Consider the following 5,564-nt stretch of genomic DNA (forward strand, 5'->3'; position numbering starts at 1 on the left):
CGACATGAGGGGCGGTCGATATAAATACCCCCCCCCCCCGGCCCTCTCGCTCGACCAAAACTCTTGAGGACACCCAAACCCTAGAGAGAAAACGATGTTGGTCTCCTACCCCCTCCCGCCGCGCCCCTACTCGACAAATTAACTCTCTCGAAGCGTTGTTGTGTCGAGGCGACCCCAAACCCTAGAGAAGCAGCGTCGAGGCCACTAACATGATTCCTTATTGTGATTAGCTGGCTAGTTCTACGTTTGCCATCTGTACCATATATAAACATGTTGTAAATATTTGCAGAAACTATGGAGCACTGCCGAGACGAAGAAACATAAGCGATATTGAGGGACATAATCGCAAATGGAAGGGATGAAGTTGTGTCATTTCTCCTCGACTCAGTTGGTCAGCTGGAAGAACGGGGTGAAGAAGAGGGCTATGTTCATGATGGCTTCGGCCCATTAATGCCGGTACAAGAACAGGACTATGTTCATGATGGCTCCGATGACACAATGGAGGAACAAGAAGGAGACCGTGCTGACTGCTCCGGTGACCGAACCGATCCCGGCCAGGTATATATATATTAGTTAAGCCCGTGCTGACTAGTTAATTGATGCTTCCATTGTTTTGGTATATGTACACATATTAATTACTCTCGTCTTTCTTCCTTATAATTTCTAGCCCTCCGGATCGAGCACAACTTCGGTAAGGAGACGAGGCCCGAAGAAAAAGTTGAGCTCGGATGAAAAGTTTGAGATCATAGAAATCGCGCCCGACAGCGAACCGATTGAACCCATCCGGACAAGGAAGGCATTTTCTTATCAGTGCGGGGTTCTTGTTAGGGACAATATCCTGATCAGCATCCAGCAATGGTATAAGCCTAAGGAGGAAGACCCTGAGGTGTCTTATGTCAATGATATGCAGAAAGAAGATCTTTGGACTCAGCTGAAGGCAAATTTCACCCTACCGCCAGAGGAGGATCCGGAGAAGCCAGTTAAAGAGGAATTAATCAAGTCTTGTGCTCTTAAGAAGATGGCAACCCTAATGAGGAGGTGGAGGAAAGAGCTGAACCAGTTTGTCAAAAATAAAAAGACACCAGAATTCATCGGCAAATATGAGAAGATCAAAGATCACTGGCCCGCATTTGTGGCCCACAAGACATCGGAAAAGAGTAAGAAGATGTCGGAGACAAACAAGAAAAATGTTGCGAAGAAGACGCTTCACCATCGCACGGGGTCAGGTGGCTACCTGCAAGCCCGGCCTAAGTGGTCCAAGGCTGAGAATGATCTGCTTGAAAAAGGGATCGAACCAGAGACAATGAGATGGCCAGACCGTTGCCGGACTTGGTTCTTCGGGTCTGGCGGAACCTTGGACCCTGTAACAGGGTTTTGCCAGTGGACGGACGAGCAACTGGAAATACTAGTCAAGAACCTTCGACACTATATCGATGCAGCGCAGTGAGGGACGTTCCTTCCAAACAGGGAGAAGGACGAGCTCACAATGGCCCTTGGGAATCCTGAGCACCCTGGACGGACACGAGGCACGCCAGGCTCCATTCCGTGGAAGGTTGGTTTTCCGGACGCAGGGGGTTACAAAACCCATGAGAGGAGGAAGAAACTGGAGCAGGACCAACTGCAGGCGCTGCACGAAAGGGTAATGGGGCTAGAGGATCGAGAAGAGGAACGAGAAGCAGCAGATCGCAGCAAACGACCTGCCGAAGCTTCCCCCGAAGCTACCCCGCCATCTCAACGGAGAAGCAGCGTGGCTTCCACCAAGCTGCTTCAGCCGGAGCATGTCTTGACGGCTCCTGCCAGCTATCCCGTTGATGGTATCACGGAGTCTCAAAATTGCCACATGATGGCGCGATGGATGACTTTGAAGGTCAAGGCGACTGTTGGCCAAGTTTATCCTAGTGGACCCGGCACAACTTATCACTGCCAGCCGATTCCAAAAGGATATGCTAAGGTGATGATGGATGAAATAACGGAGGGATTTGAGGACCTCGTGCTTGACCACCCTACCGGTGAAGGGGAGACTAGGCTGGGTTCTGCTCTGAAGACTCCATGCCTATGGAAGAAGGAGCTCATCAACCTTCTGAACTGGATGCCTCCGCCTCCTCCTCCTGCTCCGGCGAGTCAGGGCACTCCGCCTCCTCTACTGCCTCCTCCTCCGGCGAGTGACGATTAGGGCATGCATGGCGGCACTCCGCCTCCTTCTCCGACGCATGGCGGCACTCCGCCTCCTTCTCCGCCTGCGCCGGCGCTCCCGAGCAGCCAGCAGCATCCTCCTTCTCCGCCTCGCCAGCAAGGGCGGAAGAGACCCGCCGCTGCCCCGGCTGCTCCGGCGCGTCGTACTCCTTCTCCTCCACCTCGTAAGCAAGCACGAAAGAAGACAGACGCCGCAGCCGCTCTGTCTGCTCCGGCATCTAGCAGCACAACCAGAGGCGGGAGGCAATACAAATACGGTCCATCATCTCTCAAGCCTCTAGAGAAGTTACCGTACGAGAGGTCCGAGGAGGAAAACGATACGATTGTGCGGACCCACATGAAGGAGTTCTTTGAAGGGGTGAAAACAAAGAGATATCCACCTCCGGAGAAGAAGGTAGATCCGGTGAAAGCAAAGCGCACTATCGATGCCCTGAAGAAACCACCAAATTCTTCACCAAGAACCAACTATGAGCGCATTACTGAACAGACATATCTCCAAGCCCAGCGGTCGGGAACTACTGTCAGTGCTAAAAGGTCAAAAGAACGAGCAAAGGGGAAAAAATTGCCCAGCTCGGCGAATAAGCACAGCAATCGTGTTCCCCGCTCAATGTGTCTAATGCTCCGGGGACGGTGGCCGGTTATGGCAATCTTGATGATTACCTGCCTGACGATGCACTTCCTGATTTCTTGGAGGTGGACGAACACAGATACGAGTACGGGAAGCCTCTCTTCAAAGATGAAAAATCTCTGACAACAATGATGTGAAGATTCCATAATTGGTACATGGAAACCTGCAGAGAGTCTGAGGGTAAGAATGCTTTATATCTGCATATTAAAGAGGAGCACGATCTCATTGCAAATGATCTGTTGACTGTTCCATTTGAGGAGTTCTTCGAGTTCTTCAATCAAAAGGCCCTCAATAAATAAATGGTCTTTTGCTACTGCCTGTAAGTACTATTTCTGTCATTAAGTCTCTATATATAGCTCGGCTCTTTCATTGCATGTTTTTATAATTAATTATCCTCAATATATTATGCAGATTGAAGATCGTCGAGTGCAAAAAACAAGAAATTTATGATATTGGGTTCATTAACACAAATATCATAGATGTATTTCTGGTTGAAAAGAACGTCAAAGAGGCCGAGGACAACTTGCTACAATCGTTGATCAAAAATCAAAACAAAGATACCATCCTCTTTCCTTACAACGGCCCGTGAGTGTTACTGTCGTGTGCATATTCGGTTTCCCTTATTACTCAAGCGATCTTATAGTAATGTAATTTATGAGTTATGCATGCGTGCGCAGGTACCACTATATATCTTCTGGAGATTAAGCTTGAGCGCGGACTAGTAACCGTCTTAGACTCGAGATGGAAAGATCCCAAAACCTATGCGGACATCACTGAAATGCTCAGCAAGTAAGTTCAATCGATCATTATCGCACCATATCGGCAACTTTTTGTTCATTTCCTGATATCTCAAGTAATAATAATTATTTTCTTTGTCTTGCAGGGTTTGGAAACAGTTCACCGCAGAAGCTCCGGGACTGCCGAAGGAGCTACGATATAAATACCCGAAAGTAAGTACTACTGGCTAGCTAGTTGCGCGCATCTCCCGTTGATTCTATAGCTATACTTTCTTCAATGCCATTTATAATGCTTCATTATCAGTTTGATTGACCTCTATTTCTCGTAAAGTGCTTGTGGCAGGAGGAAGGGAATGATTTCTGTGGATACTACGTGTGCGAGTTCATCCACACCGCGACTTTGAAAAACAAGCGGGGCTACTCTAGAAGACAATATGAAGTGCGTAAGCAATAATATTCACAATTTCATTTTATTACACCATCATTTCTGTTGAGTTTCATTCATATATATGTATTAATTAACCCCCTTCTTCAAATTAGACGTGGCAGATGCGGGATGAACTCCTAGAACCAGATCGCATGAAAGCAATTCAAGAGGAATTGGCGGGATTCTTTCTTGACCACGTCATCAGTAAAGCCGGAGAATACCATGTGGAAATTGATTTCAAATGCTAGGGGTTTGTAATTAAGAGATCTTATACATATTGTACATGTATGTAGCCAGTAGCGTCGGATATATGATACGAAAACTTGTTGTTCGACCAATCTCTCGGAGAAGGAGAGGTCGATCGATCACTTCTCTCGGTATGCATGACGAACTTCTGTACTGAATGGTTCTCTCGATCACTTATGTATATATAGTATGTAGCGTCGACCAAGCACGGACATAAGAGAGGACACTTCTCTCTATTAATTAGCTAGCTAACACAATATATGAAACACCTAAATTAACCCCCCAAAACCCCCAACCTCCCCTCCTTTCAAAAAAAAACATAAACCCCAGCCACTGGAATGCTGACGCGTGGATGCCTTTTGGTCCCGGTTGGAGCCACCAACCGGGACCAAAGGCCCCCTCACTGGGCTCAGCGCACAGGGCCACGTGGAGGCACATTGGTCCCGGTTCGTGTTTGAACCGGGACTAATGGGTGGAGGTATTAGTAACGACCCTTAGTCCCGGTTCATGAACCGGGACTAAAGGCCCTTATGAACCAGGACTATTAGGTGTTTTTCTACTAGTGCTTAGCTACGGCAGCTTGCATGCAATGACGACACCTGGTGTCGCGTCGGACATGCCCCCTATGCGGTACTGTAGATGAGGATAGCTATCATGCATTGGTGGCGTGCAACCATGCACGTAGCTTATGGGAGGCCATGAGGCAGGTCTGGTCGCTTCCCCAGGACCAACTTCTTATAAATAGCGGCAAGGGGTTTGTGGTGGGTCAATTTCGGAAGGCGCAGCGGTGGCGAGTCATCCACGCTTTGTCGAACTACCGTTGTTGGCATTTCTTTCTTCTTCTTTGTTCTTTCTCTTTCCTTTGGGCTTGCCGTAGCGCGCGCCCTGTAGTTTTGAAGCAGGGCGAGACAACTTTAGCTAGGAGCCTCTTTTCCTTCTGCCCAGCTTCCTGAAAACAACGTTCGACTTGCATGTGTTAAGCATATAGCTAGCGTTCCTTCTGAGCCAGGATCAAACTCAGATTTTGACTATGATTAGGCGGGGACAGGATTCGAACCTGCAGTCTTCAGGTCATGAGCCTGATGAGTTGACCAATTCCTCTACCCCGCTTCTTCCCCTGATCTTTCTTTCCCTCTTCCCATAAACATTGATTCTCTCTCCTAACCACTCTTAAATATGTGAAATACACGGAATCGATCCAAAACTACAAGCAAGGGAATCAACTCTTATTGCCATAAAGGAAAAATAACCCCTTTCCTTTATATATATATATACAAGGAACAAGTAGCCTTTGCCACCTATTCCTGAATTAAGGGAACGCGAGAAATCTTTC

The 5,564-nt window shown here is 47.9% G+C and overlaps 1 non-coding gene across 1 annotated transcript; it reads right to left on the minus strand.

Moving 5' to 3' along the window:
* Positions 1–5,267: 5,267 nt before the first annotated feature.
* On the minus strand, positions 5,268–5,341 carry TRNAM-CAU (transfer RNA methionine (anticodon CAU)). The gene has a single exon. It is a non-coding gene; the product is annotated as a tRNA-Met (tRNA).
* Positions 5,342–5,564: the final 223 nt, after the last annotated feature.

This window comes from Triticum aestivum, chromosome 4A, assembly GCF_018294505.1.
Source record: "Triticum aestivum cultivar Chinese Spring chromosome 4A, IWGSC CS RefSeq v2.1, whole genome shotgun sequence".
NCBI lineage: Eukaryota > Viridiplantae > Streptophyta > Magnoliopsida > Poales > Poaceae > Triticum > Triticum aestivum.